Source organism: Pelodiscus sinensis, chromosome 8 (genome assembly GCF_052426305.1).
Source record: "Pelodiscus sinensis isolate ZL-2025 chromosome 8, ASM5242630v1, whole genome shotgun sequence".
NCBI lineage: Eukaryota > Metazoa > Chordata > Testudines > Trionychidae > Pelodiscus > Pelodiscus sinensis.
Window position 1 is genome coordinate 23,898,998 of NC_143059.1, and position 22,331 is coordinate 23,921,328.

Genomic DNA, 22,331 nt, shown 5'->3' on the forward strand with positions numbered 1-22,331 from the left:
TGTAATCAATCCTTTTAAGTATTTTTAGAAAACGACTTGCATAAAATTCGTTTTTGTTGACACATCGTGTCTCAAAGAGGTTTGCAAACAAACATTAATATTAATACCTTAATATGTTACTGTGAAAGTTTTACTTAATATAATATTATTTGCCTGTAATCTAACATAACAATCAGTTAGGGGCTTGGGAAAACCACCAGTTTAGAAAACATCCGGTGCTACAAGAAGGAAAAAACAGCCTATCTGGAATATAAATAAAACTGTTTAAAAACACCGGGTGAATGATGAGCAACAGTATACACTGCCAACCAGCAGTTTCTTATACTGTATCACTTTTATATATACTAGCCTTTCTTAATGACTTATGAGAACTGAATTTTATTAAAAACTCTTTTTAAAAGTTTTATTTCTAAAACAGAGACAGCTGAAATAGCTTATTCCACACCCAGTGAGCAAAAAAACAAAAACAAAAAAAAACACTACAACTAAATTGAAGTATTAAGAAAAAGAAAAAAAACAACATAAATCTTACTTAGTCCTCGATCGTCTCAAAGTCGCTTTCTTCCAAGTCATGGCAGGCGGATACCTGGTAAATCTCGCATTTGTTCTAGAACTGGGTTTTCCACAGGATCTCACCCACTCACACACACAACACGTTAGTCTTCAAAATCAAAAAAAAAAAATGCTTTTTAAGCAACAATTTCCGGATTCAGTTGCATCTTTGATACTGAACATTCCAAAAAGCTAAGAGCAGAAAGCCAAAGCCGGGCTGTAACCTAGCAAGTGTTCGACGAGCAAATCATGTCTCCGTCCCAGTTCTTGGCACGAAGCGGATTACAACTCGGTCTTTGTCATCAACAGTGGCGTTAACGACCGAGAAATCCTGCAGCTGAAGCACTACGGCGTCCCCAGATCTGGGTCATGATAATTTCTGCCGAGGCCGCTTACATAACCGAGCAGACACGCCAAACAGACAGCGAAGCCAGACAGCAGCTAGATATCCACAGAAAAAAGCCTATCGGACGATACTTCTCTCTGCCTGGAAACACAGTGCAGTAGCTTCCAGCAACGCAGACACCCAAATGAGAAATCAGCTCTTTGCTTAGGGCATGTTGAAAGAAGGGAAGAGGCGGTGCTCTGTAAACTGTAACTAATCCCCCGTCACAGGTGGCGATGGAGTCACTTCCAGCACGAGTCACATTACTGATTACTCATTTGGTTGGCTAGAGAGAGCGGGTCACAATTTTAACCACAGACAAAGCCAGACTAGTGGCGAGACTGATAGCTCAAGTTTACTGTCCTTGTATACAGCAAATGCAGATATCAAGTTTTCACTTTCCCAATTTACTTAAGAGAGACAGAGTATAAGAATGCAAACGGTAGGCCTCTCGTGTCTGTCTCTCTCCTAAAGGAGAATGGCAATTTGGATTACAACACCACAGCCATTCTGTTTTAAAGCAAACTGCTACTATACAGTTGACTTCCTTAACAGGTATTGGCTCTAACTCTCAAAACAATTTAATCTGTATTTGTTAACAAAGATAAGTAAAATATAATTTGTCCAGGGTATTTGTATTTTACAAAATCAATGTAAAAGGTTTGAGGCTGATTTAAAACCACCACCACCACACACACCAGAAACCAACTTAGCTTGTTGTTTATATTATTAAGTGCAAACAAATTGCCCAAACCTGGGAGGGTAGGAGAAAGGAAAAAAAGGATTGGCATGGGATAATAGTTTTATAATGGAGACCACAAGACTGATCTAAGGCCAACAAGCATTCAGATCAGCAGACAGTAAGGTAAACTACATTCATAACCTCCAGATTACAATATACATCTTTTGCTGCTACAATCACACCACACACAAGATTAAATGGATTTGTGAAGTCTAGCAGGACTTTTCTATTTGGACGCCCTTACGATAATATTGATTGTGGAAAATAATAGTAACAGCTTATAGCTGATTCAAAAGGAAAGGGGAATTTAAGTACATATTTTCCCTCACTTTCTGAATACAATCTCCTAGGCTCCCCTCTGCTGACAAACACAATTAAACAGAAATGTAGGTTTTGCTGCTTTTTGCAGAAATTACCAAATTACATGTCCAGTTGCAATAAACAAAAGACAACTGAATTTATATTTCATAACATGCCATAAATTGCTCTTTGAACCCCATGAGGGCAAGGGACTGGGCTCAATGACCTTTCAAGGTCTCTTCCAGTTCTAGTCTTCTATGATTCTACATGCTTTGTGCTTTTATTAGTTGCTTATAGTTTTGATTAAAAACAAAACAATGCACCATGCTTTCTAATGAAGAAAAATGTGTGGTGTGCAGTATATAATATAAAAACTGTTCCCAATCAGTTTTTCTGAAATTCAGCAATGATGCTCAAATCTACTATCTGGTTTTAGTTCACATACACAGCAGGTAGAAAACGTTTGTGTGGAAGGTTGGATTGCCAAACATACAAGCATTACTTTCTCCCAACATGTTAAACAAAAAATAGTGTTACATTATTTTATGAGGTAAGACATGTAGCTTGCTAAGAAAATAATATGAAATCATTTATTGACTACCCTGATCTCATACTGAATTATTCTAAATGACATGTAATGGTAAATTGAAATGCAATTAATACATTGAAACATGAAACCATAAAATGGTATGTGAAGTTAAAAATTAAAGGTGAACTAAAAGGTCTTTTGGCCACTAAAGACATCCACTAGGGTAGGATTTCTTCTATAACAGTATATGATACCAAAAACCCAACACAACAAATCATTATATCTATACTCACTTTAGGACACCACCTAGCCTAATTTAAAGCTACATAATTGCACTGTACTTCAAGTGGACTTTTATCCTCTCCCCAACAATTTGAATTTTGGTATTCCTTTGCCCTCTAGCCCTGCCAGTTTCAAGTGACGGAATAGGAATGGCTCAACCCAATGGCCACATATGGCAAACAGGGTTTTAGAAATATCAGGAATTTTTTGATATTTGCAGACTGGAGAATTATTTGTCTGATTTCAACACCTAGGGAAAGCAATTTACACAGGCTACATGGATTCCAATTACATCTTTAGCAGAACTCAACCAGATTTCAAGTGGTCTATTGGACTAAACATATTACTTCAAAATCAGTGTTATCTGAATGGGGGAGGAATGTTTAGGAGGGTGCTTTCTTCCATCACTGGCAGGTGATCAGAGGTGGAAGATTTCCTAGATATACTTGGTCTTGCCTTAGTAGAAGAGATTGGACTAGATGAGCTCTTGAGGTCCCTTTCAGTCCTACATTTCTGACCCGTAACCAACAGTCAAGGATAACAGAACTCTTCCTTACCCCACCAACAAAATATATTAAAAATAAAAACTTTAGTGTCACTAACTTCACTTGATTTTCCTTCCACTATCATTTTTTGAAACACTGCTGCAATTACTTTCACCAGCACCAAGATTAGTCATAAGAAGAAAAGGTTGTAGAGAATAAGGGTACATCTAGACTGCATTGCTATTTCGGGATACCGGAAGTATCCCAAAAGAGCAATGCCGCATCTTTAAAAGTGCCTGCTATTTCCCAAAATAGTGGGCAAGCTATTCCAGCACCCCTGTAATCCTTGTTCCATGATGGTTAAGGAATCTGTGGGACTAGTGCCTTATTTTGAAATCTGTCACTGTGTAGACAGTGCCAAATTTCAAAATAACCTCTTTCAACTTAGACTCCGAATAAACTCCGCAATTTGTGTAGCACAAATTGCATAGCATATTCTGACAGAAGGGTCTATTGGGAGAAATTGTCTAGTTGCACCTTAAGAAACAGCACCTTAAACATTTTATATACATGAAGTTCATGTATTTCTTGAGCACCTCATCAATTCACTGCCACTGACCAAAACTTACCTCACTCACTTTGGATTCAGGAGTAATCATATCAAATAGTTTAGCTCTGAGAAAGTTTTATTATTAACATGGAGTTGTGGGCTCAGCAGCTTTAAAAATCAGCACTTCTGCTACTAGCGATATCAGCAGCTCTTTCATGATTGGTCTGGGGGTGGGGAAGCCCCTTTATCCCCCCCCTTCCCACTAGGCACCCACGCCACTTCCTTGTGCTGCGCCCTGCCCTGCACAAGCGTATGGCACTTTGAAGGGCCATGCACTCCTCGCAGGGCATGGGGGCGGGGCTGGTGAAGAGGTCAGAGGAAACTTCACATGCTCCTCCCACCCCCAGGCCAATCAGGGCTTGGGGGCAGGAGAGCGTGTAACGTCTCCTCCCGCCCTGCGAGGAGCACATAGCACTTTGAAGTATAGCATGCTTCTTGCAGGGCAGGAAGAAATTTCGCACACTCCCCTGCCCTCAGGCCTCAATTGGCTTGGTGGTGGGGGAACGGTAGGGCCTCTGCAGGCTGGATCTGGCCTGCAGAGGCCCTTTTGCACACCCCTGTTCTAGACTTATCCCCCTACTTTAGGTAACTTTTCTACTGCTGCAAATTTATTTCAGTAAATGGAAATAACTGGAATATGACAGTTACAAAACACAATATATTTTTATGGTATTTAATTACTGAAATTCTGTACTCTGCAGACATCTATCAAAGCAGACAATTCTTAATAATATCCAAGATAGACATTTGTTAAAATATGAATCAGAAGGTTGTCTGGGGGGGGCCTGACAAGTTCTTGGGCAAAGCTTTATTAATAGAATGCAACTTACTAACAAAAGAAAATGAATATCTAGCATCGCAATGCTTTTGCTCACTAACATGAAAATATGTTTTGCTAAAAGCTAAAGGTAAATTAAAAATTAGTTTCCATTTCATATTTTATTTTACAGTGTACTCAGTGAAAATCTGCTAAGCATGCTAAGGACCTATACAGTATATACAGTGAGATAGTTAAAATTGGCATGAACAGCTAAGGTAGGTCAGAGGCATAGCGGGACGGGGAGGGGGGAGGGAAGGGCAGTTCCCCTGGGCACCATGTTGGGGGGGGGCGTTGGGCTGGGGTGGGACCGGCGCATACTCTGCTCTGGCCCACATGACACTTTGAACTGAAACCGGGGATCTGCTGGCTAAGGGCTGCGGGCTCTCTACATACTGCGAGCAGAAGCAGCCAAGCTGGGTGAGAGGAGCAGTGGTCTTAAAGGTATGTTCCTCTGGTGCCTGGCTCTTGGGGAGGGGGGGGGGGGGGAGTAGTGCTCCCAGCACTGGGGTGCCTTGCTCTGGGGGAGGACAGGTGAGTGCATGGTGGAGGTTGGCTATGAGGCAGGGATGAGGTGAGGGCATGGGGAACATGGGGGGATTGACTGGGGGGGGTGAGTGCATTGGGATGGGGGGCTGGCTCTGGGGCAGGGGTGGTTGTGTTGTACTTAAAAGTACCGCATGGGATCTTTTTTGGGACAAAAGGCAAAATGCCACATTTATTGGTAATATACACATATAGCAGTCAACATTTATATGTATATAATACAGCACACACCCACCATGTCTTGTTTTTACCAGTAGTTGTTCCACCTAACTGCACTGGCCAGGTTAGATAGGTGGGGGAGGGTTGGAGCCAGATCAATGCTCCCCTGTTGACTGCAAGATTAGATGTATAGTGTCTTCCCTCTCACATCATATGCATATGATATTGTCTATGGCACCTTATTCTGAGTGTTGTTTTAATGCTCCCTCATTCACCTTTGAAGCGGGAGCTTCCAAAAGTAGGTGCTTGCTGCTTACTCCCAAGGCATCCATAGTTCTAGTCTTCTTTCAATGAGCCCACTTTACAGATTCCATTGTTCTTATATCTGGCTTCCACCTTTCTCCAACCATTGCAAGAGCCCAGAGGTGCACTGGGTACTGGGGGACTTGACTGAAGGGCGAGGAGGAATGTATTGAGGTTACTTACATTTTTCAAAATAGAAGATACCTTATAACATGCCTTATCCATTCACACCTCATTCACTTAACAGGACAATCAATTTACTGAAGGGGGTACAAAGTCTGCAAGATACAAAGTTTCTGTGTAAAAAGGCTTGCTACAAAGTTTCTATGTTCTGTAAAAGTATACAAAGTTTCTATAGAACACTTATTACAATGCTAAAAGGACTTGATACAAAGTCAAAATAAAAAAATTCAGTGACAAAATGATTAATACAGAGATTAATGAGATTTACCTACAGTTGCATTGGTAAGGAGGGGGTTGAGGTGCCTGACTCTGGGGCAGGAGTGAGTGCATTGGAATCAGGGTACTGGGGGGATTTGACTGAAGGGCGGGGAGGAATGTATTGAGGTTACTTACATTTTTCAAAATAGAAGATGCCTTATAACAAAAGGAAAAATTTAAAACAACAGCCTGGTAGTACTTTAAAAACTAACAAACATGTAGATCAGGCATGTCAAACTAGAAGCCCTCTGAGAGCCACAGAAATGAAAACTGTTAGCTTTCAGGGACACCAAAGAAAATGTACTTTTATAGGAAAGTTGTAATTATTTATTATAGGTTATGTTTTAGGTATATTTTATAATATTTTTTCAGGTCTTGTTTTAATATAATACAATAATTTAATGTGTAACATTGTTATTTGCTCATAAAATAATGTTTAATTTAATATAAATGTAAGGTACTTTAATTTTTGTATATGATACATAACTTGTTTTGTTGAAATGAAAACAAATGTAGACCATGGTCAATCAAACTGAACAGGCTTTTGTGAAAATTTCAGATACTTTGTAAATCTGAGATTTTGCATAAACATATAATTATTCATGCAATTGTAAAAAATTGACATTTATTGATATAAAACTACAGGCAGTCCCCGAGTTGTGCGGATCCGACTTATGTCGGATCCGCAGTTACGAACGGGGTTTGCTGCCCGTCTCCCTGGTCTGCTCAGACGGGGAGCAAAGCCTCTGAGGATGCCGGCAGCGGGACAGCTGCGGCGCGTCTGGGCTGTCCACTGCCCATGTGCTCCCCGGCTTTGGTCCCCATCTCCCTGGTTTGCTGGTCTCCAGCAGACCAGGTAGACGGGGAGCAAAGCCGCGGAGGACCTGGGCGGCGGGACCGCGGTGCGTCTCGGTCCACCGCCCGCGTCTCCCTGGTCTACTGGCGGGAGAGGGCGCAGCTAGTACGCGCTCCCCCCCAGCAGACCAGGCTTTTCTCCAGATGCCTATGGTAGAGCAGCTGGGGCACTGCCAGTTGGTCCCGCAGCGCCGCTCTGGGCGCTACTGGACCAACCCGGCAGCACCCCAGCTGCTCTGCCCCAGACGTCCTGATTCAGCCGCTGCTGGTCAGTTTCAGCAGCGGCTGAATCAGGACGCCTGGGGCAGAGCAGCTGGGGTGCTGGTGGGTTGGTCCAGTAGCGCCAAGGAGCGGCGCTACTGGAGCAACCCAGCAGCACCCCAGCTGCTCTGCCCCAGGCGTCCCCAAGTCAGCCGCTGCTGAAACTGACCAGCGCTGACTACAGGAAGCCCGAGGCAGAGTTACTCTGCCCCGGGCTTCCTGGAATCAGCCACTGATCAGTTTCAGCAGCAGCTGACTTGGGGATGCCTGGGGTTCTTAAGTTGAATCTGTATGTAAGTCGGAACTGGCGTCCAGATTCAGCCTGTTGAAACTGATCAGAGGCTGATTCCAGGAAGCCCGGGGCAGAGCAACTCTGCCTCGGGCTTCCTGTAGTCAGCTGCTGGTCAGTTTCAGCAGTGGCTGAATCTGGACGCCAGTTCCGACTTACATACAGATTCAACTTAAGAACAAACCTACAGTCCCTATCTTGTACGTAACCCGGGGACTGCCTGTAATATACATTTTGTGATTTTATATGGGAATAAATAAATAAAAACCAAAACATTAACAAAATATTCCCTTCCATTCCCCCAGAGCTAGGCACTCCCATACCCCCATTCTAGCCCAATCCCTTTCCACTCCCCCGAGCATCACCCCTCCCTCTCTAACTTATTGCTTCAAGGGCTTTCAAAAAAGTGAGGGCAATTTTCGAGTTGTGTGTTATTTTGATTTAAAAATATTTCTGAATGTTATTTTAACAGGCAAGTTAATCTCTTACATTCATAATTATGATGTAGTTTATCGCTGTGCGGTACTATGAAAAACAACTAGGTTAACTACTAAGTAACTCATTTGAAATAGTAGATCCACAGTAACAAATGACTGGGGGGTGGGGTGCAAATTTAGCCTTTGCCCCCAGGGCGCAAAACACACTCGCTACGCCTCTGAGGTAGGTCCACTGCACCACTATAAAAAAATTTATGCCATTATATTTTTACAGAGTCAGTGATATAAAACTAATGAAGATAAAATGAATATCACTTACAATTAGTGCCTTTTAGTAGTAGCTAACTTAGTTCTGAGACAGACAAAACTCCAATATCTGAACTTGCTGTTGAGCAACACAAACTTTTACACTGGAATAGCAGCTTACTTTCCAGTTTAAATCAGCATTTGCTTTATTTCACAATCAGGCATAAACTTTGACAAACGATCTATACCATAAACTTTAGAAAAAACAGAGCTGTCTTTGTTCTTTGGCACTGCCAGAGTCAGACACCTATAGAACTCACTTGGCAAACAATCCATGACCTTCAATTACTGTCTTGGCTTAATGCCACAGGATTCCTGTATTACTGGTAACGCAGCATATCTATTTTACAGAAAAAATCCAACTTAAAATCTGTGAAAAATATCCAAAGTTCCAGCCATTAAAAAAAGGCATAATTTGCAACTTTGGGCACTACTAAAAATGTCTATATTTCAAATTACAAGTATATATATTAATGTACTAAGGATTTTGTATTTTTAGAATTTGGGTGCAAAAATGTAGATGAAATAATATAATTACAGTACAAAGATGGGAGACACTTTGTAACCCATTTGATTATTTCTCCAATGTTTCCAAGGATTTATTAATTAAAGCATTCCTCACTCAAAGAGAGCAAAATACAACAATTGCATCTTCAATGTATTTAAAGTTGTGTTTGTTCATTCAGGTGCTATCCAAATTTTGAATAAGATTTATATATAAAACTACAAGGGGAATGTTCCTTATTGGCTGTAGCATCACCTCATTCAACTTCTTTGTTGTAGTGCAGGGAGTGAGGGAGACTCAATGGCAAGCTGAACCACTTAACTGCAAAATGTCTGACAGCCAGCATTGCAACTGTGAGCCACTAGCCTTCAGGTAGGCTTCTGACATAACAGCAGGAAAAAAGCATGAACATGGGAAAAATTAGAACATACATGGCACACCAGGAGCTTTAGTTTTTTTAGCTCTGTGTATTTGGGTCTAGGGTGAAGTAAAGAGATTCAGTTGCAATATAGTACATATCAACATATAATTGTTTATTCTCTGTATTATTGTAGTGCCCAGGACTCTCACTCACTGATCAGGAATTGCCTGTGCTAAGTCCTACAAGCAGAATAAAAACAAGATTCTCACCCCAAAGTGCTTACAGTCTTAATATAAAACAACAAGATTTAATAAATGTGCACATGTAACCCACACACCTTCTGGGTGTGGCTCACTGTCCCATCTAGGGGCACTTAGACCACTTACAAAGATAAAGAATGAGTATGCTGTACAACCTTAGCTATCAGGCTTTTAATACAAGCGACAGAGGCTGATTCACAAAGTTCCAAAGGTCCCAGGGTTCGGTTCCACTTGTTGGCATTACATACAGAAAGACCAATAGAGGGAATAACTCTTTAACCCAACAGCTGTGTTCAACAGTCGACCTTGCTCTTCTTCATGAAAACTTGTTCTCCATCGGCTTCTGAGACTGTCATCTTCAGGTTCTCCTCCTCCTCTTCAATCATTCCTTCAGTGCATTCTCAACATACATACATCCATTCGCTGTGAGGAAAACCTTGATTCCCATCTCTCATCCATCTACATTTTATATCTGGATAATCTCATATGCAAACACAAATTTGATCATCATGTCTAAACCGACTATTCAGATTTTCTCTTTAATACCAGACCTGTCTCCTGTCCAAATTAAAATCTCATTCTGTTTTTCTAACATCTCCTTCTGGATATCTAGCTATCAGCTTAAGCTCCACACAGCTGAAACAGAGTTCAATCACCCTCCATGCAAGTTCCCTTCTTGACCACTGTGGACACAACACTGTATTCTGCCAGTCACTTGGGTCCATTATGTGAGAGTCATCTTTGCCTGAGATCTTGCTCTAAGTCCTCACTTCCAGGCTATGTTGAAATCTTGAAGAATCTTTCTTCATAACATTTCTAAAGATATGTCTCTAGACTACCAAGCTTGTCAATAAAAACTGCATGTTGGTGGCAAAACAGTGAGAGCATACACACTGCAATGGGTTTGTCAGGAAAAACATTCCCTTTCAATAATACTGTACTATATTCCCACCCATATGAGAGAGATTTTTCTTTTCTTCCCTTTATTGTCAATAAAGAGCCACTGTGGACTCTGCTATTTGATTTGTTGACAAAAATGGCTTCCGCCAGTATCCCACAATGCCTGTACTGATTGCTTTGCTCAGTGTTTTGATTTTTTCTGTCCTGCAGGCATGTACCCCTCCCATTTCAAAACTCCTCACAGGAGCTCCCTTTGAGGAACAAAGAAAGAGTAAATCAGTGGAATGCTCCTGTTCTGACCTGCACTGGTAACACCACTCTAGGCAGACTGCTACTGCAGAGGGACAGATGCTGTACTGGTTTGACATTCCTCAGCATGAAGAGCTCACAGGGATACTCATTATGCTGCTCCCAGCAGCTGAAGAGGCTGTGGGAGAACTTGGAGGGAATCCCAAAATGCACAGGAATTAGCTTGGTCTTCCCACAACATGGCACTTTGGAATACATACCCACAGAGCATTAATCCCACTGTTGATGATGGTGCCTCCAATGAGGACATGATCTGTTGACAAAAGGAGCAAGTGTGAACCCCCTCTGGCAATTTTAGTTGTGCTGACTTTTGGGTGTTGACATAAGTTTTGTCTACAAAGCTTTGGAGTGCAGACATATCCTAAGATATAGCTTTTCATATTCATTTGCTCAGTTAAAACTCTCACGTACACTCTTCTCGGTATCAGGTCTTGATTACTGCAACATTCTTCTTTCTGCCTTTCACTAGCATAGTATTATCCCCTTCACATCCATTCAAAATGCTGCTGCAGAGATCATTCTTCTACCACAGGGATGGGGAACCTTTGCCCCTGGCCTACCTTGATCTGGTCCACAGTGAGGTGTGGGGCAAGCCGGCGCTTGCACTCCAGCCCCATAGTGGGTCCCTTACAGTTGGTGTCTCCCTCTCTTGAGGGGGCCAAATTATAAGGGGCTTTAAGAGCTGAAGCCCAGAGGTCTGGGATTAGGGGGTCTCCTTAATCCAGGGTCCTAGTCTGAATCCACTAAATCCCATACATGCTGCATTCTAGGACAGATCCTGCACCCCCACCCCTCTCCTGCACCCTACTTCCCTCCTGGTTTTGGTCACCATCCCCCAACGAACCTAGTTTAAAGCCCTCCTCACTAGGTTTGCAAGCCTGCCCGTGAAGATGCTCCTTCCTTTCTTTGTTAGGTGGATCCCATCTCTTCCTAACAATCCTTGTGCCAGGAACAGAGTCCCATGGTCAAAGAAACCAAAGCCCTCTTTGCGACACCACCTGCGCAACACGCATTTATGTCCTCAATTCGATGATCCCTGCCCAGTCCTTTCCCTTCAACAGGGAGGACGGACAAGAACACCACTTGCGCTCCGAATTCTTGGATCCTTCTTCCCAGTGCTACATAATCCGCAGTAACCCGCTCAAGGTGATTCTTGGCCGTATCGTTAGTTCCCACGTGGAGAAGCAGGAAGAGATAGTGATCCAAAGGTTTGATCAGCTCAGTCACATCCTGAATGCGAGCTCCCGGTAAGCAGCACACCTCTCGAGATTCCAGGTCTGGATGGCAGATGAAATCCGTTCTTTCTTTTGGGAGGAAGACAAATATGGCACACGCTGTGCAGGTAATAACATCAGACCTATCACCATCCATCGCTGCTGTCCTGAAGAAAGGATTTAAAAGAAAGGCAAGAGACCCTCACACCCTTCCCTCTCGCCTTTCCAACTCCCTGTTAGCACTCAAGTGTTCGCAAGCTCCTTGGTCGCTTGCCCACTGCCTTATAAAGCCCTGGAGTGCCTGAAAGTCCCTCCCCCTACCAAGGCTCAGCCAATCAGCAGAGGTTTCCAGAATTCAAACTTTAATTAGAAGCCAACAGTTCCCACCTGCATATTTCTGGACAGTAAATAACTCAGCAAGGAATTGCACAGACTGGTTTTAACTGGGTTCAAGAAGCCCACACAAATATCTATGAATGACAAAGAGAAAGGCTCTGGTGACACAGGTGGGACCTCCTCAGTCAATGAACTGATGTGTATTTAGCCTTGTAGCTCAAGTACTACAAGTATGTACCTAACTGAGGGACTGTAAACGCTACACAAATCAGAGTTTGCTCTTGGAACGAGATGGGCTTCACCTGATCAAGAAAGGGAAACGAATCTTCACACACTGACTCACCAACTTAAGGGCTTTAAACAAGTTTTAAAGCGTGCAGGTGACAAAAATCCTTAGTGAATATAAAAAATAAAAAGGCAACTTTAACAGAGGGTTAGGATGTTGGGAGAGGAACATGGAAAATTGCAATAGACACAACAGAGAAATCCGTGGGGAAATCTTTTCAACATCTCAGATGTCTATACACAAAGGCAAGGGGAATAAATGTACTCATACTTCTAGTTCTTCCTAAGATAGAATAGGATTTAACTGGCATCACAAAGACGTGGAGGGATAAGTCTCATGGCTAACATAATAGTATATAGGGATCTATAGCTTGTTTAAGGATAGATAGGATCAGTTTTCCCTCTAAACTGGACAGCAGCACAGTTTCACAGGTGATTAATCTGCCCTGCTCAGTGAGAAGAAGGAAGGAGGTGTTGCATTATATACACAAGCTTCGGGGGGGTAGCCGAGTTAGTCTCTACAGAAAAAACATAAAATGGTCTGATAGCATTTTATAGTCTAACAAAACATGTAGATGGTCTCATGAGCTTTTATGGTCATCTGAAGAAGTGGGCTGTGCCCACGAAAGTTCATGAGACCATCAACATGTTTTGTTAGTCTATAAAGTGCTACCAGACCATTTGTTGTTTTATTATATACACACTTGTTCTGAGATTCAGGAGATGAGTGACAGGACAGGTGAGTGTCTCATGATAAAGATTAAAAAAAAATCTGAGGGTGATATAATGGTAGGGGGTCTTCTGTAAGCCACAAAAAAATCAGAAAGGAGGCAGTATTTCTAGAACAAACAACAGAACTATTCAAAACTTAAGACTTGGTGGTAATGTGGTTTTTTTTTGCTGGAATGTGTTGGGGTCAACTTCCCTCAGAAGATGGAAAAAATAACTGTGCAACAGGCATTTTAGACTTGAGTCTGATGAACAGTGATGAAACTGGTAGCAAATACTGAAGACCCAAGGCATCTTAGGTGAAAATGATCAGGAAGTTATAGATTTCATGATTGTAATGAAAGAAAAGGGCGAACAGCAGAATAAAGACAACAGACTGAAAAAAAAGTAACTTTAGCAAATTTGCAAAACTGTTTTAGGTAAGGTCCAGTGGAAAATGGAATTGAGGAGAGCTGGCAGTTTCTCAAAGAGATATAGACAGAACTGCAAACTATCCTAATGTGAAGCAAAGATAAGTACACCAATCTAGCTCGCTCAGGAGGTCTTTAATGACCTGAAAATAAAAAAGGACTCCTACAAAATATGATGAATTGTTAAGAAGGAATACAGGAGAAGAGCACACAAATGTAGAAACAAAAATAAAAAAGGCTAAGGCACACAGATTTTAAATACAGAAGGGACCACTGGTCAACAAACTTGAAATTTACCCAAAACAATTGCTTTATACTAGAGCATATATTTAAAACAATCAATCTCGATTTAAAAAGTGCCAGTTAAAAAGAATCTATCATAATCTTTGGTGAACTGTTCAAACAGGTAATTACTCTTACTGTTAAGAAGTTTACCTTACCTGAAGTCTTAATTTCTCTAGGATTAACTTCTAGACATTGGATCTTGTTACACCTTACCTTTAGTTCTTCCCCACATAGGTATTTATAGTTTATGATCTAGTCTTCCCTTCATCATCTCTTTGTTGAGCTGAACAGTTTCCACTATCAGTGTCAGGCATTATTTTCTAATCCAATCATTCCCATGACTCTTCTTTTAAACCTCTCCAATTTATTAACATCCTTCTTGAAACTGTGGACAACAGAACTGGACACAATAAATGTTTCGGTAGCTACTGCAAAATGCATAGGTAATACCCTCTACTGCTGCTCAAGATTCTTCTGTTAATGCATCCAAGGTTCCCTTTAGCTCTTTTGGCCACAGCAACACAATGGGAGCTCATGTTGAACTGATTATCCCCCATGATTCCCAAATCTTTTTCAGGGTCACTGCTTTCCAGCTTGGGGTCCCACATCCTGTAGTCAGGCTCTACATTCTTTATTCTTATATGTATACACTTTCATTTAGCATGAACTAATAACATGCATATTGCTGGCTTGTGCTTAGTTTAACAACCAATCCAGTTGATTTCACTTCCCCTGAGAGCCAGGTTGCTTTTTTAAAAACCTGTATGGCCTTCTTTCTTGATTCTAGCATTGTGTCTTTTGGGGTATCTAAAGTGTTCTTAAACTATTCATTCATATTTTTTTGTTTCAGTTCTTCCTCCCAACTGATTTGGTATATAACTGTTTTCAAATTTGGAAAATTGAACCTTTAAAAGCATCAGGTAGCACCTATCAGGCTACATTTGTGATTAAATCATTCCTCCTCCCTCACTCCCGCCCCCTTGTTTAACCTCTGAGAAACAAACTGATCCATAATCTCAACAACTAGTTTCTCCGCCTTCTTATATTCATTGAACTCTGGGTTTTTTTTCTGATTTAACATCGGTCACACTCTTTCCTTTCTCACTTCCCACAACCTGAAAGCCATTACAGCAACCTTGGGCCCTACCTTTCATCCTTCTACCAATTCCTGCCTTGTCTCACCCCAATATCTCTATTCTTTCAGATTTTAGGAACTCTTCATTGCCTCACAGTCTCTCTCATCTACTACTCCTTTCAGCCCCCCCTCCTTTCTTGCACACTTTAAATTCATGTACAACTTCCTTGCCCTCATTTAAGTATTCTCCACCCACATCTTAAGTGACAGAATTTCCACAGAAATGATCCCTCTTATTTTCGCTGCTTCTCAGTTCATTTTGCTAATCTCCCCAATCTCTAAATTTGGTTAGATTCCCCTATTGACTAGCTTCCTCACTTTCCTAATTTCTTCCCTTTTTCATTTCTTAAACTGAAACCTTTTTTTTCTGATTATTTATTCTCCTTCAATGTAACTCATTTTCTTTTCTTCCTGTCAAAATATGGGAAGGTCTTTTAAAGGAACTGGGCATCATCTATAGAGCCCTGCATGGATACAAAAATGTGGCTCCACCTCCACCAGGCTCAAATCATCATCCAATTTGCAATCCAGATTTTACTTCCATCCACATCTACACAGCAAGCCATTTGGAAGGAGGGGAAGGGAGCAGAGATGAGCAAGGAAGGGCAAGATCTTGCAGGAAAGAGTCAGTCAGTATGAAAGCAGGAGCTGGGGATTGGAACAGCCTGCGGGTGAAGGTCTCGAGAGGAGGTGGCGGGACAGGAGAAAGGGAATAGACTTGCATCATGTGCTGCTGCTGCCAGGAGCTTGTGAGCAGTGGCACTTGGCCACAGCAGCTTCAGTCAGATCACACTAGGGTGGAGGGGTACTGCCTTGGAGCCCTGCCCACTCCAGTCCCCACAGCAAGGTGAGGGCCCGGGTGCCCAGGACACTGTCCCCATATCAGCTCCAGCCCCAGCCTTCAGAGACAGGCCGCTCGCTACTTTGCTAGAAGCCCTCCTTCTCTCCTGGAAATGAGTCACCTCCTCAACGTGTACTCCCAGCTGCACTATCCGGCAGCATAGAACAGCATGTGGGGCAAGCAGCATGTGTCCCCACGCAGAACCAGGGCTCCTGCAAGTCAGTGCTCACCCGGCAGGAGCAGGAGGAGGTAGGGGAAATTTTAGGGGAGGGGATGGGGGGCTCAGACAAGGCTAGCACTCAATCCCTCCTGCAGGGAGATTTCCCCGCCTGCACTGCAAGGACCTGTCCTGGTGCACCCCCACTACCTGGTGGCTGGTGAGGACGGAGGGAAGCCCTGAGCAAGTATCCTCTCCACTATCCACAAAAATGGTCCGCAGATATCCATAGATATGCAGAGCTCTACCCATCTGACACTAAACAGCTGCTTCCCAAGTAATGAGTAAGGACAGGTATCTTGTGATATCATGCAGAACACCTCATCCTTGGAACATAAGCAGCTCACTTAAGGAAAAAGCCCTGCAGGCAGCAGGGTAGGCACTCCAAGGTCAAAGGAAAGAACCTGGAAAGGCAGATGGAGCTACCTGGAGTGCAGGGGAGACGCCTCAAGAGAAAGAGGCTTAGGGAAACCCCAGACAGCAAAACCTGTATTTTGTGAAAGAACTGTTAAGCCCAGGCCGGGGCTAAAACTATAAGTGAGGAAAAGGCTTCTTCTGATATAACATCTGGTTTTCACTAAGCCAGACTCATAAGAGAGTTTAATATATTTATAAAAATCAAGCTACAGGTTCTGAGAATCCAAAGAAAGGGAAACTGAGGTAAAGGTTTACTTCTCTGCTTTCACAACTCTTTCCAGTTATCCTTGTTTTCTCTCTTTTGTTAACACCAAGGTGTCTAATTTATCTGCTTGAATAACAATTGTAGAATAATCTGATAACTTTTGTGATTTATTTTGAATACACAGTTTTCTGTGTACTTTAAATGCATGCCAAACTTACAGAGCTGGGCAAGTAATTCTTGATCATATATGCATTTCCTTTTTTTTTTTTTTTTTTTTTCAAATAATCAAACCTATTTCATTATTCATCTAAATCAAGTCTGTTTTTTAGTTTTACTCTGAGCGTGTTGCGCCCTCTTAAATCTAGAATCTTGTCTTTTCTCCTTCATTTTCTACTTATCTGTGCTTATACCACTAAATGTAACTGCCAGAAGTCTCACAACTAAGCCAGTTTCCACAGCTTTAAATGTATTCTCCTTTCTAGCTCCTTAAACCGCTCTCACTGCTCAGTTTACCTTCATACTCCCAATGACAGAAAACCATGTGTGTCTTCCACAAACCCTACTTTCAGTTCTCCCTTCCCATATTTATCCTGCTGATCAGGATTTCAACTTCTTCAAAATCAAAACTGAAAATACTCAGCTATCTCTTTCTCTGTTTCAGGTTCTTTCCTTTCACATTTCTATGATTAACTCTTAAGTTCTCTTTTTCGCTTTGCTACTAAGCTTTCAACCTATCATCATGACCCCATTCCTTCTGACCTTATATACCATTTCTGATTCCCTAATTTCTTCACTTTCTCTTCTCTAACGAGGTTCATTTTCCTCTGCATTCAGTATTATTTGCTCTGCTCTCTCTCTCACTTAATTTACTAGGTAAAAGAAGAGTTCCTCAAACCCATTTCAAACTTTCCCTCCTCTCTTGCGTCAGCAAAATCAGGGAGCATATTCATGTAAAAACAAGGCAACCTCTTCTTCAATCACCTCATGATTCCTTTAAAGCTAGTTTCAGTCCTCTCCACTCCATCCAGTAAAACCACTCCTCACAAAGGTAACTAACAACGTCTTCCTAATTCTTCTTCATCTACCTACTACCTTGGATGACTGGTCCTTCTTTTGGGGTTTCCATGCCTCTGTGCTCCCTTGGGTCTCCCTCCCATTTAATGACTCTTTCTTCAAGCAAAATGCAGGACTATGTAGCACTTTAAAGACTAACAAGATGGTTTATTAGATGATGAGCTTTTGTGGGCCAGACCCACTTCCTCAGATCAAATAGTGGAAGAAAATAGTCACAACCATATATACCAAAGGATACAATTTAAAAAAATGAACTCATATGAAAAGGACAAATCACATTTCAGAACAGAAGGGAGATGCGGGGGGGGAGGGGGAGAGAAGGTAAGTGTCTGTGAATTGACGATATTAGAGGTGGGGAAAGGTAGATGTCTGTGAGCTAATGGTATTAGAGGTGATAATTGGGGAAGCTATCTTTATAATGGGTAAGGTAGTTGGGGTCTTTGTTCAATCCCCACAGAGAGTGTCAAATTTTAGCATGAATGACAGTTCAGAGGATTCCCTTTCAAGTGCAGATGTAAAAGGTCTTTGTAGCAGAATGCAGGTAGATAAGTCGTTGAGACAGTGTCCTTTCTGGTTGAAATGGCAAGAAATTGTTTTTTCTTTGTGATCCTGTCTGATATCTGTTTTGTGGGCATTAATCCTTTGGCGAAGTGTCTGAGACGTTTGTCCAATGTACATAGACGACGGACACTTTCAGCACATGATAGCATAAATTATATTTCTGGATGCGCAGGAATATGTGTTCTTGATCTTATAACTCACTTGGTTAGGTCCAATAATGGTATCCGCAGAATGAATATGTGGACAAAGCTGGCAACGGGGTTTGTTGCAAGGGAAGGTACCAGGGTTGGTATTAGTGTGGTATGTCCTGTGGCTGTTGGTAAGAATCATCTTGAGGTTAGGTGGTTGTCTATAGGAGACTATGGGTCTGTCTCCCAGAGACAGACCAGGAGTATGGTATCCTGTTCCAGTATAGACTGTAGTTTATTGATAATGTGTTGGACAGGTTTAAGTTGGGGGTTGTAGGTGATGACAACTGGTGTTCTATTGTTGGTTTTCTTGGGTCTGTCTTGAAGTAGATGGTTTCTAGGTATTTGTCTGGCTCTTTCAATTTGCTTTTTTATTTCTCCGGGTGGATAGTTGAGATTTATAAATGCTTGGTAGAGATCCTGAAGCTTTTGGTCTCTGTCAGTGGGATTAGAGCAGATGCGGTTGTATCGAAGGGCTTGGCTATAGACGATGGATTGTATGGTGTGTTCTGGATGGGAGCTGGAAGCATGTAGGTAACTGTATGAGTCAGCTGGTTTTCTGTAGAGCGTGGTGTCTAATTTTCCATTGTTGATTTGTACTGTGGTGTCCAGGAAGTGGACCTCTTGTGTAGAATGGTTCAGGCTGAGGTTGATGGTGGGGTGTAGGTTGTTGAAATCTCTGTGGAATATCTCCAGTGTTTCTTGGCCATGCGTCCAGATCATAAAGATGTCATCGATGTAGCGTAAGTAGAAAGGTCTCTCTTTCTTCAAGGTCTTCTTTAGTGACCTCTCAATCCCCCTGCCTTCCTCCCTCCCTCCCGCATCTCTTACCATTTCTTTAAGTCTGACAAACTCTTGTGTCTCCATATCATGTAAGCCTTTTCTCCAGCATACTAGCATGTATTCACCCATGTGAGTCTGCATACCCTTTTCTCCACCTATTTTGTTCCCTCCAAATCTTCTGCTTTACCACCTTATTTCCCCCCTCAACCATTCTCATGTTTTACACTGATTTGCTGGTACTGGTTGGTGAAATCACAGGATACCTCATACTGATTTAGATGAATTTCTGCTGGTAAAAAACAGGTATCACATATCCACATCATATTCTGGAAATATTTCTAAATAAGAGGCATACCTTGTAAGCTCTTTCTTTGATTTGGCATAACCAATAAAAATCCACACAGAGAAAGGAAAGGCACTAAAATGGGGAGCTTCCTAAATGCTATCAAGTACGGGGACTAGAACAACGTGTAGAGGATACACTTAATCATCATACAAATCCTCTAACTTCTGCCTTGCAAGAGAAAGGTCATTGTTTAGGGAGGGAAGGGGACAACAGGCTAGAATAGTGGCTGCAAAGCAGTTCCTTTGGAGGGGAGGGAGAAGCAAGGGCCTCTTGTCTTCTTTCCTCCACTTCCAGATTACCAAGGCCCAGAGTTATCTGTGCTGGGCATTTGGGGAGTAAACAAAGTTAAAAGGGGGGGTGAGGTAAAAAATGTGGGGATCTAGATTTAGAAAAAGCTTTTTGGACAGGTGCAGCTTTAAGAGGGTTGAGGCTATAAGCAAAGAAGCTATCCCATTTTTGGTTCTTCCTGTATCTGGAGAAGTAAGACTTTACTACACTCCTTGAAAAAAAAGACTGATTCAAAATAAATACAAGACCACAATTTCTACTCCCAAGAGAACATCCCCAAACTTTAACTAGCCATTTGGATAAAAAAGCATGCATATAATTAGAAAGCAAAATAAAAAATCAGTCAATAATTAATGACCCACATACATTTTTACAGGCATTACAGGGTGGACCTCCCAGCATCCTTGGGACCTGACCGGTCCTGAACTAGGGAATTTGCCAGACCAGAGGAGGTCAATGCCAGCCCCTCTGCTGCTGACCTTCAGGCTCTCCCACGGCTGCCAGGCTCCCCTGCTGGCTGCTGGCCCACGCTCCTAAGCTCCTTTCCTAGCCGCTGGCCCAATTAGGCCCCTGGCCCAGCAATGCCGCCAACTACCCTGCCACCAGTTTGTCTGAGGTCCCAGCCCCAGCAGGACGCCAAGTCACTAACCCTCCTGCAGTCAGGACTCTTTGGTCCAGGAACATCCGTAGTCTTGCCAGACCATGGATGTTACCAGGCCAGAGAGTCTTTGTTTAGGGAGGTTCAACCTGTAGTGAAATAAAATTATGGAAAGGTAATACTTAGATTTTCAAATGAACTGTTTATTATAAATTTGTTGTGTGAGAATATATATTCATGTTTTGTTATAATATATTCGTAATACTGAAATAAAGTATATAAAGTAAGTTCTAGAAATATTTGAGTGTTTTCATAGCAAGAATTTGTAAGTTTGTTAAAACTTTCTAAAAATAAAATTAACACAAGATTTGAGTGCAAGACCTTAATGACATTTGAATCATGCCCTCCCTTCAAATTATATATATATATATATATATATATATATATATATATATATATTTGGGGGTCAACGTTTTCCTGAGAATAGACTTTTCCTTCTATTAAGATGGTAACCACTCCTCTTACTCTTGACTTTCACTCTGGAACACAAATTTATTAAAATTCACCGATCTTGAGGATCTTACTTTCTTCTCCAAAACATCTAGTTTTCAGCAATTCACAGAATCATAGAACCAGAAGGGACCTCAAGCGGTCATCGAGTCAAGTTCCTGCCCTCAAGGCAGGACCAAGCATTTCCAAGGAAGGTACAAACAAGGTACAGGCAGTCCCCGACTTACGCGGATCCGACTTATGTCGGATCCGCAGTTACGAACGGGGCTGCCCCATAGTACACGGACTGCGGGACCTCGCGGTCCTGCCGCTCGTGTACTCTGGGGCTTTGCTCTGCGTCTCCCTGGTCTGCAGACCAGGAAGACGCAGAGCAAAGCCGCGGAGGGGCTCGGGCAGCGAGACCCCCCCCCCCGCGGCTTTGCAAAGCCACGGGGAAGCCGGCGGCGGGGCAGCGCAGGCGCGCCTGGGGTGCCTCACTGCCCGAGCCCCCCGGCGGCTTTGCAAAGCAGCGGGGAAGCCGGCAGCGGAGCAGTCCAGGCGCGCCTGGGCTGCCTCGCTGACCGATCCCCCCCCCTCGCGGCTTTGCAAAGCCGCCGGGGGGCTCGGGCAGTGAGGCACCCCAGGCGCGCCTGCGCTGCCCCGCCGCCGGCTTCCCCGTGGCTTTGCAAAGCCGCAGGGGGGGGGGCTCGCTGCCCGAGCCCCTCCGCGGCTTTGCTCTGCGTCTTCCTGGTCTGCAGACCAGGGAGACGCAGAGCAAAGCCCCAGAGTACACGGGCGGCAGGACCGCGAGGTCTTTGCAAAGCCGCGGGGGGAGGGGGAGGCTCGGGCAGCGGGGCACCCCAGGCGCGCCTGGGCTGCTCCGCCGCCGGCTTTCTCGCGGCTTTGCAAAGCTGCGGGGGGGCTCGGGCAGCGAGACAGCCCAAGCCGCCTGGACTGCTCCACTGCCGGTTTCCCCGAGGCTTTGCAAAGCCGCGGGGGAAGCCGGCAGCGGGACAGCCCAGACGCCCCGCGGCTGTCCCGCTGCCGGCGTCCTCAGAGGCTTTGCTCCCCGTCTCCCTGGTCTGCTGGTCTCCAGCGGAGGACCCAGGCGGTGGGACCGCGGTGCGTCTCGGTCCGCCGCCCGTGTCTGCTGGGGGGGGGGGGGGGCGCAGCTAGTATGCCCCCCCCCCCCCCCAGCAGACTAGGCTTTTCTCCGGACGCCTGTGGCAGAGCAGCTGGGGTGCTGCCGGTTGGTCCCGCAGCGCCGCTCTGGGCGCTACTGGTCCAACCCAGCAG

General features: G+C 43.4%; 1 protein-coding gene across 7 annotated transcripts in view; it reads right to left on the reverse strand.

The window, feature by feature from the left end:
• JMJD1C (jumonji domain containing 1C) overlaps positions 1-22,331 on the reverse strand; it is a 389,891-nt gene that overhangs the window by 160,682 nt on the left and 206,878 nt on the right. For 2 of the 7 annotated variants that reach the window (XM_075934895.2, XM_075934896.2), the window contains exon 1: positions 533-1,428. The exons of 4 other annotated variants lie outside the window; for them this stretch is intronic. The gene's annotated coding sequence lies outside the window, so the exon portion shown is untranslated. Of the gene's footprint in view, positions 1-532; positions 1,430-22,331 lie in introns of those variants that run through there. One more of the 7 variants, XM_075934899.2, reaches the window with a different exon arrangement.